At 44.8% G+C, this 12,331-nt stretch overlaps 1 protein-coding gene across 2 annotated transcripts in view; it reads left to right on the forward strand.

The window, feature by feature from the left end:
- Positions 1 to 11,572: 11,572 nt before the first annotated feature.
- The window catches only part of Esr2 (estrogen receptor 2), a 76,721-nt gene continuing 75,962 nt past the window's right edge, over positions 11,573 to 12,331 (forward strand). For both annotated transcript variants that reach the window (XM_004624792.2, XM_004624793.2), the window contains exon 1: positions 11,573 to 11,687. The gene's annotated coding sequence lies outside the window, so the exon portion shown is untranslated. The remainder of the gene's footprint in view (positions 11,688 to 12,331) is intronic.

A 12,331-nucleotide genomic window follows, 5' to 3' on the forward strand; every position in this document is an offset into this window, starting at 1 on the left:
CTTCTAAAATCTTAAAGATTTCTTATTGTGATAAGACTTCCAAATTCCAAAAAAAAAAAAAAAAAAAAAAAAAAGGTGGGGGAAGCCTTGTGATGCATATCCCATTTAAGGATAATTAGTTAGATAAAAAATTCTTACCTATTAGAGAAGATTGGTTGAAAGGGTTATGTTATGTCAAAATGAAAATGTAAGTATGTCACAGAATGTCATAGGATTGTCCTGCTATAATGTTGTATATGGTTTGATTTCTAAATTTCTGTGTGAAAATGTGTAATTGTTGTTTTTTAACATTCTATTGGGATTCAAATATTAAAGTTATAAGAAAAAATACTAACTTGGTGATTGATTTGTAAGAAGGGATGGAGCCCAATCAGCTTAGAGGAGGTTAAATGATACTAAATAAAGGTACATTAAAATACCTTAGGAGAACACATACTGCTTTAAAAAACTAATTTAAATTTGTTTGGGCCTCTTGACATTTCAAAACCTCCTATTGAGTGCTCTACATTTTTTTTTTTTTTTTTTTTTTTTTTTTTTTTCAGAACTGGGGATTGAACTCACACCCTTGTGCTTGCCAGGGAAGCACTTATTCTACTGAGCCATCTCCCCGGCCCTGAGCCATCTCCCTGGCCCTAGTGCTCTACATTTTATTCTTTCATTTATTTATTTGGTAAAGGGTCTCACTACACAGCTCAGACACATAGTGATACTCCTGTCTCAGCCTCCCCAGTGCTAGGATTACAGGTTTCAGTGGCCCAGAGCTGGCACCGCACTGGGGTGCTGGGGATCAAACTTTGGACCTTGCACTTGCAAGGGGCTTTTGACAGTATCCCTTAATAATTATTGTGTCAGTGGCAAAGCACTTACCCTAACATGTATGATGCCATGGGTTTTTAATATTCTAGGCTTTCCAAGCACAGCTATGAGTTGCAATGACTTTAGAGAGTTGTGAGCAATAATCTAATTAAAAAATGGCTTCACTTTTCAGGGAAGGGATAGCCCTATCAGTGGAAACCACTCTCTGATCCATCTTCATCTTTTTGTTTTTGTTGTTGAGATAGGGTCTCACTACATAGCTCAGGGTGGCCTTGAACTTGTGACCCTCCTGCCTCAGCATCCCGAGTGCTGGGATCACAGGTGTGCACCCCATGCTCAGCTCCAACTTCATTTTGACTAATCCAGAAGTATCGGAGTTCACAAGTCTCTTTGTCAGATGCAGCCACATGAAACCAGCCATGAAGATGATTTTTTTTAAATGTATTTTTTGTTTTTTTGTACAGGGTCTCAGGAGGCAGTTCACATTCGTAGTGACCCTCCTGTTTTCATCCTCCTCAGCGCTGGGATGATAGGCGTGCGCCACCATGCCCGGTCTCAATGGCTGGCTCAGCATGCCCAGGGGCAGGGCCAACATGGCATGTGGTGTCAGGGATTGAACCCTGTTCCCCATACTTGCTTGCCTAAGCAGGAGCTTAGTCTGCTGAGCTATCTCGCCGGCCCAAATGATTTTTTTTTTTTTTTTTTTTTTTTTTTTGGCGTAACTGGGGATCGAACTCAGGCCTTTGCACTTGCCAGGGAAGCGCTTATTCCACTGAGCCATCTCCCCAGCCCAGAGCCATCTCCCCGGCCCCCAAATGATTCTTTTAAAGGTATTTCTTGGAAAGATATTTCAAATGTCTCTTAGAGGACGGTCTCTCAGGAACAACTGTGATTTTGTTCTTTTTTAAAAAATTTTATTTATTTATTTATTGTGTGTGTGTGTGTGTGTGTGTGTGGCCAGCTCAGCCCACCGGGGGCGGCCCTGGCTGGCATGTGGTGCTGGGGGATTGAACCGTGGTCCCTTTGCTTTGCTAAGTTTGTTCTAAGTAGGTGCTTTAGACCACTGAGCCATCTCACCAGCCCCTGTGATTTTGTTCTTGAAGTGTTCAATGTGAACAACATTGCCAAGATTTCACATTTTTCCATTGACTTTAACCTTTTCCTTCAGAAACTGTTCAAAATTTCCAGAGCCAAAATTTTCATCTTTACCAGATAGGCAAGGTCCAAGTCCCTTCCAGGATTTACCTCTGATTAGTCTTCTTGTCTTTTGGTACCATGCACAGCAGCCAGGTAATCAAAGCTTGAAATCTTAACATTTGTTCACTATGACTTATAGTTTACCTATACATTTTGTGTGTGCTTTTTAATATTTTAGGAGAAAAAGAGCCCTTTGGGGCAGTTTTAGCTATATTAGGTTTGTTTTTTTTGTGTGTGTTTTAGGGAAGGGTCTACAGGGTGTTAAGGGTCTCACTACTAGATCAGACTCATAGTGATCCACTTGTTTACAATCTCCCAAGAGCTGGGATTACAGGTGTGTGCCACCGCACCCTGTCTTAATTGAGGGCTCAGCATGCCCCGGGGGGTCGGGGCCGGCATGGTAGGCAGGCCCAGGGATTGACCCCCTCCCCTCCCACCCCTGCACCTGCTTCTAGGTGCTTTAATCCACTGAGCTATTTGGCTGGCCAGCTTTTTTAGTTTAATACATAAACACATAGTCAAATTTTAAATATATATTTTGAAATTACAATCTGAAAAGTGTTAATATTTTCTTTTTGTTCTTTAGTTAGTGAAACATGCATTACACAAAAACCTCAATTATAAAAAAGAATTAATGGGCCCGGTGTGGTGGTTCACACCTGTAATCCCAGCATTTGGGAGGCTGAGGCAGAAAAATCATGAGTTTGAGGCCAGCTTGAACTACATAGTGAGACCTTGTCTCAAAAAAAAGTAGATTTTTCTAATAAAGACAAGAGTTGTAATTTTGATGGAGTAATTGTAAAGTATATATGTGTTTATGTTATTACTCATTCAAATCTTGTGGTTCTATGCATAATAATATCACAAACTTAATCCTTGGATATTTTGCCAACTTTCAGTCCTGGTAAATAAAACCTTATATACATTTTTGGGGGGGAGGGTACTGGGATTGAAGCTAGGGCATTGAGCATGCTAGATTTTGGCTGAATCACTGAGCTACATTCCAAGTCCCTTTATACATTTTCCAATTTTTTATTTCAAGGTATGTTACAAAGAGAAAATACATTTTTTTTTTACAGAGAATAAAATGTATTTATATAAACAGTGTAACTTAACCTTATGTAGAAAGTCTCACTAATAAAAATTTTCTTATTTTTGACTTTTTTCTTTTTTTTTTTGGCGGAACCGGGGATTGAACGCAGACCCTTGCTCTTGCCAGGAAAGCACTTATTTTACTGAGCCATCTCGCTGGCCCTGACTTTTTCAATAATTATTAATAATTATTTTATATTCAATAAGCCAAGGCCCCAAGTAAGTAATTACACATTCTGAAGATTAAAGAGAAAATACATTTTGTTAGCTTGATTTTTATTTTATTTGATTTTCATCAACTTGATTTTTAATGTTTAAAAATAATACGTGTGGGGGCCAGGGAGATGGCTCAATAGAACAAGCACTTGCCTGGCAAGCACAAGGGCCTGAGTTCAATCCCTGGTTCCGCCAAACAACAACAACAACAAACAAACAAACTTGGAATCACATTCAGTTTAGTAAACAAATTCATTGTCTGACACAAAAATAATACGTGTGGTTTGTGAGTCCTCATTTGTACCCATGTCCAGGGGCGGGCGCTGGCCCAAAAGAGCTCAAGTGAGTGTCAGTCCTTCCAGTGCAGCTCTTGCCTTGCTTTTGTACTACATTTTTATATTGCCTGAATAAGCTATTAAGCCTGGCAAGTGCAAGGTCCTGAGTTCAATCTCTGGTACCACAAAAAAAAAAAAAAAAAAAAAAAGGCAGCATTTCATTCAGTGCATAATGCACACCACACAATGATCTAGAAACAAATGGAAATCTGGCTGGTCATATCCTTTCCTTCCACTAGAGGGAGGCATGACCCTGCTGTGGAAAGCTGAAGCTCATTTTTATCCAAACTCGAAACAGCCAGCCTTACAGCAGGTGATCGGTTCTTTGTAGCATTGGTAGCACCACTAATAAATCCATACAGGGCTACATTTATTGGAGAAGATAAAGGAAGCTAAATGCTATCACTAACAGCAATACAAACCATCCTGATATAGTGATGTGCCAGTACACAGTGATGCCCATAATCTCAGCAACTCAGGACACTGAGGCTGGAGGATCACACATTAAAGGCCAACCGAGGAAATTTACTGAGATCTTGTCTCAAAGTACAATTCTTTTTTTGTTTTTTTTGTTTTTGTTTTTTGCGGAACCGGGGATTGAACTCAGGCCCTTGCGCTTGCCAGGGAAGCACTTATTCCACTGAGCCATCTCCCCGGCCCAACAATTCATTTTATTTATTTATTTATTTTTTTTAATTAAAAAATTTTTTTTAATTTAAATTTATTTATTTATTTTAGTGTGTGTGTGTGTGTGTGTGTGGCCAGCTCAGCCCACCAGGGGGCGGGCTGGCTGGCATGTGGTGCTGGGGATTGAACCGTGGTCGCTATCCTTTTGCTTAGCTTAGCTTGTTCTAAGTAGGTGCTTTAGACCACTGAGCCATCTCTCCAGCCCAACAATTCATTTTAAATAAGGTTGGGGATATAGTTCAGTGGTACAGCACTTGCCTAGCTTGGGTTTAATCCCCAGCATATCATGGCGGAGAAGGGGCAAGAACCCTGATTTATATATAGTATTATGGCTTTCCATAGATGGAAAGATAATATTTGAACTGAATCATGTATGAAAAACCAGAAAACTGCCAAAATCCTGTGGTCTTTTGAAGAAAATAGTCCTGGGAGCTCCTTCCACCATGACTGATATCTAGCTACCATCATTTTCTTTCTTTTTAAAAAATTTTTTAACCATCATTTTCATAACCAAGTTATTAATTTCTTGCTATTTAGCAGTCAGCTTGCTCAAGCCAGCGTGAGGCGGCTCCCACATACCACTGAGTCCTGAATGCAACTTATGGAGTATTGTGGAAACATGAGGGACTCCAAGGGCAAGATGCAGGGCTGGGCCTGTCCACCTGTAGAATGGAGTGAGGACCTAGGGACATCAGGGGCCTTCAGGACTGAAATCCAGATAGCTCAGGTAAAAAGCTCTGGAACTTTCTGTGAACCTCTATGACAAAATTAAAAACACAGAAGCAACCTCTCACTCTCTGGAAGGCCTCAAAATTCCTCCTCTTCACTGCTCCTTTCTCACTTATTTAAGGTAGGCAAGTAGGTCTTTCATGTGATTTGGGGCAGGGTACTTAGACTTTCTGAATCTTACTCTTCCTATCTGTAAAATGGGAACACAGATAATATTTACCCTGTCAGAATATTCCAAGGAATGCTATAGTTTGGATCTTGAATGTGCCCACAGAGGTCCATGGTTGAAGGCGTGGTCTCCAGCCCAGTGTACTGGAAGAGGGTGGAACCTTTGGGGGTGGGGCCTGGTGGAAGGAAGTTAGCTCTCTGGGCCCTGCTCTGGAAGGTGAAAGGTTGATCCCAGCCCCTCCTTCCTCTCTCTTTTGCTGCCTCACTGCCACAGGATGAAGAAGAGCCTCCTCCTCCACCTGGCTATAATATGCTGCCTCCCTCCAGACCCCTAAGGCAATGGGGCCAACCAACCGTGGGCTGAAGTTTCCCAAACCAAAAGCTGAAACAAGCTTGTCCTTTTTCTTTCTTTCTTTCTTTCTTTCTTTCTTTCTTTCTTTCTTTTTTTAATTTTATTTATTTAAGTGTGTGTGTGTGTGTGTGTGTGTGTGTGTGGCCAGCTCAGCCCACCAGGGGGCGGGGCTGGCTGGCATGTGGTGCTGAGGGATTGAACCGCGGTCCCTGTGCTTTGCTAAGCTTGTTCTAAGTAGGTGCTTTAGACCACTGAACCATCTCTCCAGCCCATCTTGTCCTTTTTCAAGTTGATTATCTCAAGTGTTTTGTGACAGTCATGGAGATAGAGAAGATAAGGTGTTACATGGAACTGCTGAATGAGTGGTAGTTTTGTCCTCCTCCTCCTTGTTTGAGAGCAAACGCCTTCATATACCCTTGTGTCTCAGGTAGGCACTTAAAAGCATCATGATTTTTCTTTCCATTAAGGGGGCATTCTGACAGAAGTATGAATGTATGAGGGCAAGAGACATTCTCAAAGAAATGTTTTATGAAAGAAATATAATGTGGAATGTCAGAAAAATTTTAATGTGAAAATAAAGAAGTTGTCAAGAATTTTCACCCCTGGGGCCAGGGAGATGGCTCAGTAGAATAAGCGCTTTCCTGGCAAGCGCAAAGGCCTGAGTTCAATCCTCGGTTCCGCAAAAAAAAAAAAAAAAAAGAATTTTCACCCCATTGAGGCGGGGGTGGAGGAGAATGCTCAGTGGCATAAGTTCTTGCCTGGCAAGCTCAGGGTCCTGGGTTGGATCCCTATTACCAAAGGAAACAGAAGTTTCTCCCTTAAGTGATATTTTTAGACTGAGATAGTGCTGGGACAGTAGAAGTGGGCAGGGAAGGAAGGGCTAACATCAGGCAGAAAAGCCCAAGAGGTCTTAACGTTGGCAGTGAACATTCAGAAATCCCAGTTGTAGCAGCGAGGCAGGAACTGAATCTCCTTGATGGGGCGGATGTGGACCTGTTCAAGAGTCAGATGACCGTGTGTGTGTGTGTAGAATGGATCTAGGGACCTGTGCATGCAAGATAGGTCTTCTACCACTGAGCTACACCTCCCATCCTGATCTGAGTTCCTGTAAGTATAAATCTGGAGAATTAGTTCAAAGTTTTCATAATGCACATTAGTGATAAAGGCAATGTCATAGGGTTGGTGTGAAAACACAACATGCAAGTGTAAAAGCCAACGTCACCCAGGGTGGTGGTTCTCTTAGTACACGGTACCTGCTTGATGACAGAATATATGCGGCATGGTCAGGGAAGCATACAGCTCAACCAAAGGCAGAATCATGAAGTGGAGATTAGTGAGCGAAATTGCTTCAGTATATAGTAAAAAATATGTGGAGATATAAAAAGAAGAGAAAAAACGTGAGAGAAGGCAGCGATCCCCCCAGACAGCATGGCGATCGCTAAGAAGCTGTATGAGCTACTTGGAGTTCATTTCTGATTGTAATTCCCAGCAAAGGAGGGTACTGAATAATGGGGCAAAAATAATCCTTCTCTCTGGTTAGGCTCATCTTATCAAGCGGTAATGCATGTAAGAGAAACATCTTTTCTTTGGCCATAAAAGATTGGCCACATACATACATATATATTTTTCTTGAGGTAGTAAATTTCACCTTTCCCTTTGTGGGATTGAATTCAGACCTTTGTGCTTGCCAGAGAAGGGGCGGGGGACTTTGTTCTTTTTGAAGGATTTTTTTTTTTTTTTTTTTGGCTCCGAATGCCTTCAGGGCAGGTCTGGCTGGCTTGAGTTGTGGGGATTGAACCACAGCAACCTGAGCCTGACTGCTTTGTTGAAGCAGCCACTTGAAGAGTTGAGCTAAGGGGCCGGGCCCCCCTTTGTTCTTTTTGAGAAATTGGTACATCATGGTTGTTCATATATATACATGAAATACAGTGTGATATTTCAATACACATATACAATGTGATGATCAAATCAAAATAATTACCATGTGTGATGACCAGATTATGATAATCGCCTTGAGCACTGCTCATTTCTTTGTGTTGAGAACATTAAAAATTCTTTCTTCTAGCTATTCTGAAATGCATAGTAAATTATTGTCAACTGTAGTCACTCTACTGTGCTATAAAGCACTAGAACTTATATCTCCTCTCTTTATATGATAGGTTTGGATTTTTATAAAAGCCTTTTCTGCAATATATGCTATGGGAGAGTTATTTGAGGCCAGTATTTCTGGTAAGTTTCTGTAATATGAATGAAGAGCTTGAAAATGTTAAAAATACATTTTAAGAGTAGAAAAAAAATTTTTTTTAAATGCTAAACTATGAAATCAGACAGTCTTATTAGAGTCTGTGGCCTTTTAGCCATGTCTGTCTATATCCTTTCTCCCTTTTGACCTCATTTTTTGGGGAATATTACACTGTCTGGCCTGCTAGTAATATTATCTTATTCCAAGTCAAAAGAGGTAAGGAAGTTACATTTCCAGAATTGCATTTGAGTCATTTGTGAAATTGCATCTTACAATTTGCCACTGTCTCTAACAGTTCTTTAACGTTTTCTTTCTCAACTGGGTGTTCATGTTCATGCCAGCGACCTCCAGGGCCTTTCTCTCCGAGCTCATGAGAGAGAATTGCTGTAATCAGAACCGGGGGTGAGAATGGGAAAGCATATTTTTCGTGCTGTTTGGATTCCAATGGATAGGACATTAGAAACTCAAGGCATGTGCAAGATGTGTGCAGAATTTAAGTACAAATACATAGGGCAAGAGTTACTTTATCTGTTTGTGTCCAAACATTAAAGGCCAAGATTGAGATTAAATGAGGGTAACAGAGACTTGGCTGCAGATGTTGTTTTCCCAGAGGGGGTGATATGGTTTGGGGGATAGCTCAGATTCAGATTCAGAGAAGGACTAGGGACTGGCTGCTTGCTTCCCGGGTGACATTTAGCTCATCTTCTAAGTTTAGTGTGCTTCGTTCTAGCCATTGGTAGTACCTGCCTCCACAGTCCCGTTAGTTAGTTTTTTTTTTTTTTTTTTTAATGCAGTTTCTACCTTTATTTTATTTTTTTATTTATTTAGCAGAACTGGGGATTGAACTTGGGCCACTGCGCTTGCCAGGCAAGCACTTATTCCACTGAGCCATCTCCCCGGCCCCCTCTTAGTTTTGATCACCGTTCAGGTAGAGGTGGAACAGCCACCCTCTCCACTCTGCACTGAGCCAGCAAGGATTCCATCCCTGCCTTCGTTATCTCTCTTGATGGGCAGGGTGAGTCAGAAGGAAACTTGCTCCCACCCATTCATTCTCTTTGCTTACATTTCCTGCCGTTTGCTCTCCCTGTGTAATAAAGAGCAAACTGTAGGTGTTTGAGGGTCTTTCAAAAGAGAACATGCTGTTCCAGGAGTATGATGACTTCTGAAGGCAGCGTCACAGCAGACAGAGGACTCTGCTTCCTGGGGTGAGTCAAAGCTGGCCTCTGGGATGGCAGGAGGGTTGAGGTGGGGTGTGTCCACAGGAAATGCAACGTTCTGCAGGCCATTTTAATCCCTGATCCATCACAGGGATGGTATGGAGGGGAACAGGGCCTTGGGCTCTGTTCTGGGTTCAAGTCCTTCCCAGCCTCTGACAGGCCATGTGCTCTTGGGGAGCTCATTTACCTTTCCTGAACCATAAAATACAAATAATAATAGAATTTATCTCAAGGCTTGTTGTGTATAAAATGAGATACTATAATAGAAACCAGGGCATGGTTAAATATCCAATAAATGGCAACTATCCACTGTGCTCGTCTTGGTTCCTTTTTTCCTGCACAGCCTCAGGTAGCTAATATAAACCTCGTGAGGCTCAGTTTCTCCATTGAAGAGTGGGGACAGTGTCATCTCATGAACTGATGTGAAGATTAAATAAGATGTTTGGCACACTGTGTAGCACAATATAGGTACTCCATAGAGGTCAGTTTTCTTCCTTCTCCTGGTCTTTACCTGCCTGACAGCTCATGATTGAAATTCTTTCATTATATTTCCACTTCAGAGATACCTTTTTTTTTTTTTTTTTTTTTTTTCCCAGAGATACCTTGTTTACAAGCAAGTACCACCAAATGGAACTGATTTTTTAAAAACCATCATTAAGGAGAAAAGAAGGCAGAACACATAGGTACCCGGGGCTTGCAGGAACACCCAGAAGAGAGCACACAGCCAGGCTGAGATTGCCAAAGCAAACATCTTGAAAACCTTTGCGCGATTTCACTGGGTGGATCTCATCAGCCATCTGCTTGCTCTTCAGTCCCGACTAACTTCTGTGCCTGGAGGATCAAGAAAGGGCCTTCCAGCCCGAGAGAAGCCCAGAATGGCTGTAATGGAAACTGGGCTTGGGGTGGGGGTAGTGGAGGTGTTAGATAACCACTGCTCATTGTTGATAAAGCAGGCTCTTCATACTTAGAGCCAGTCTGGACTTCATGCTTAACACACCCAGTGCGTACCGCAGTCCCTTGAAGACTCCTTTTGGCTAGGCCGGCTCAACCTCAGCCACAAACAGTTGAGGCTGGCACTGCACAAGGTTGCCTCCTTGTCCCTTTGGGCCTCTTGCACTAGAGATCCGGATCACAGGCCATCAAGAGCCATGTCCTCAACAGCACACGTGTGCACGGTTTGATGATTAGTAGGGCGTAGATGTGACACTGGGCCCTCACAGAGACCTGAGGGACATCCACTGTCCGTTTCAACCTTCACCACCAACGGATGCCTCTGTCTTGGGGATGCATCCATCACTACTTGTTGTAGTGACCAGAAATGACCAGCAGTTCTTGCCATACACTTAACTGTGCAGTGAATTAGCCAGAACAATTGATGAAGGTGTAAGTTAACTGAAGGCAAACGAAGAAGAAAAGGAAGCGTAAAATAAACGTCAAGGAGCCAAGGTGCTCTGAAGGAAAAAAGAGAAGATGCGTCCTGCCCGCAGGGCGGGTCACTCGGATTACAAGGGGGTGGTGGCAGGGAAGTCTGACTTTCCATCTAGGCTGTCCGAGCAAAGACTCGCTAGATCTTGCGCTAGATCAGAGCTTTGAACTCAGGAACAGGGCTCAGCTCGAGCGCACGTCTCAAGATTGGTATCAGGCGCAGGACTCCTCTGCGCAGGTGCAAGGATCCGAGGCGCAGGTGAGGCGCCGGGCCTCGCGGCCGCGCCCTCCCCTTAAGACTCTCCTTTGGTGTCCTGAGCCTTGGGCACGCCGTGTCCGCCCCGCCGCGGGCCGGACGCGTGAAAAGCGCAGACCGCGAGCTGGGAGAGTTGGGGCTGCCAGCAGGGGGCGCGGGAGCCTCTCGGCCGCGAGGGGAGAGGACCCCGGCGCCGGGCTACGGAGGCACCGCGCAGCCCCGGGTCTTCCACTTACCGCGAAGGCCTTCCCGGCCAGCCTCTGAGAGCGGGGAGCCCACAGGCCGAGGTGATTATGAATACCATTAAAGTTTATCGTGGGCTGGGGATGGAACCGAGGGCCTCCTCGCGCACACTCGGCGAGCGCTCCCCCGCCGAGTTACAGCCCCCAGGTCCACTGCTGATTTCTTAGAGACAGGCTTTTGCATTTAAAGACACGCGCGTGGGGCAGGGTCCAGCGACACGATCCTTAACCCGTAGCCCCCGACCGGCAGCGTCAATGCCAGCAGCACCCGGGCTTGGTGCCAAACGCTCCTTCTCGGGCCCCGCGCATTACCAGGATCCTAAACCTGACACTCCAGGGTGAGGGGAGGGCCCCCCACCCCCCGGCCAGGCACAGGGTACCGTCTCCCGCCCGCGGTCACGTGGGCCCGCCCCGCCCAGCCCCACCCGCGCGGCTCCGTAAAAGGAGGAAGCCGCCCGCGCAGCCGGCCGCGAGCTCGCGCTCTCCAGCTCTCCAGCTGCGGCCCCTTTCCGCGCTCGCTCCGGCCCCGGCAGCCAGGCGGTGGGAAGCGCTGAGGCTGCAGAGCCGCCTCTTGAAACTTGCTGGGCGCAGGGGTGGCCGGGTCCGGCCCGAGGGACTTCGGGTGCGGCCAGCATCCCCGGCCTCCCCGATGGCTCGGGCCCCGCGGGGAGCAGAGCTGCAGAGCGTGCGCGGCCACCGCGTCCCCCTGCGAGGTAGGTGCCCCTTCGTCCAGCGTGTGGCTTAATTATGCGACTTTATGCTTTGAAATCTTGCGGCCACAAATTACTTGCAGCCAAAAAAGTGAGAACAAAATAAAAAGGGAAAACAATCTAACGTCTGGAGCACTAAAGGAAACAAATTTCACGCTTCGATTAAATGCCTGCGTTTAAGGCACCCGCAACTTAACTTGCTCAGTTTGCACTTGTGATTTTCAGGGCGGTTGTACAAATATAAATGTCTTTTTTTAAAGAAAAAAAAATCCTGTGGGTTTTTCCCCTGTGAATTTACTGTCGGTGGGTGAAATGATGACAGCGGACTTGGACGCTGGACGCTTGACGGTTGCGGACCCGGGAGACGGCGTGTGTCAGGCGGAGGCCAGGGCGCGCATACGCGCTAGCTGGCTCCCTAAGCATTGTCCAAAGGGGGTGCTTCCTGCCTGGTGTGCTGCCTTTCGGCCCTGGGCTTTTATTTCCTGAAGAGGAATCCAACTGTTGCCTTTCATTCCTTGGGTCACCCGTGATGCCGAACTCATATAAGATGTATAAAAGTAGGTCAAAGGAATATTTTTTGTGTCTGTGAAAAACTTCGGAGTTCTCTTCAGGAAAATAATGTTGGCTTAATTTTACTTGTGGGCTTC

This window comes from Octodon degus, unplaced genomic scaffold (genome assembly GCF_000260255.1).
Source record: "Octodon degus isolate 3935 unplaced genomic scaffold, OctDeg1.0 scaffold00007, whole genome shotgun sequence".
In the NCBI taxonomy this organism is placed as follows: domain Eukaryota; kingdom Metazoa; phylum Chordata; class Mammalia; order Rodentia; family Octodontidae; genus Octodon; species Octodon degus.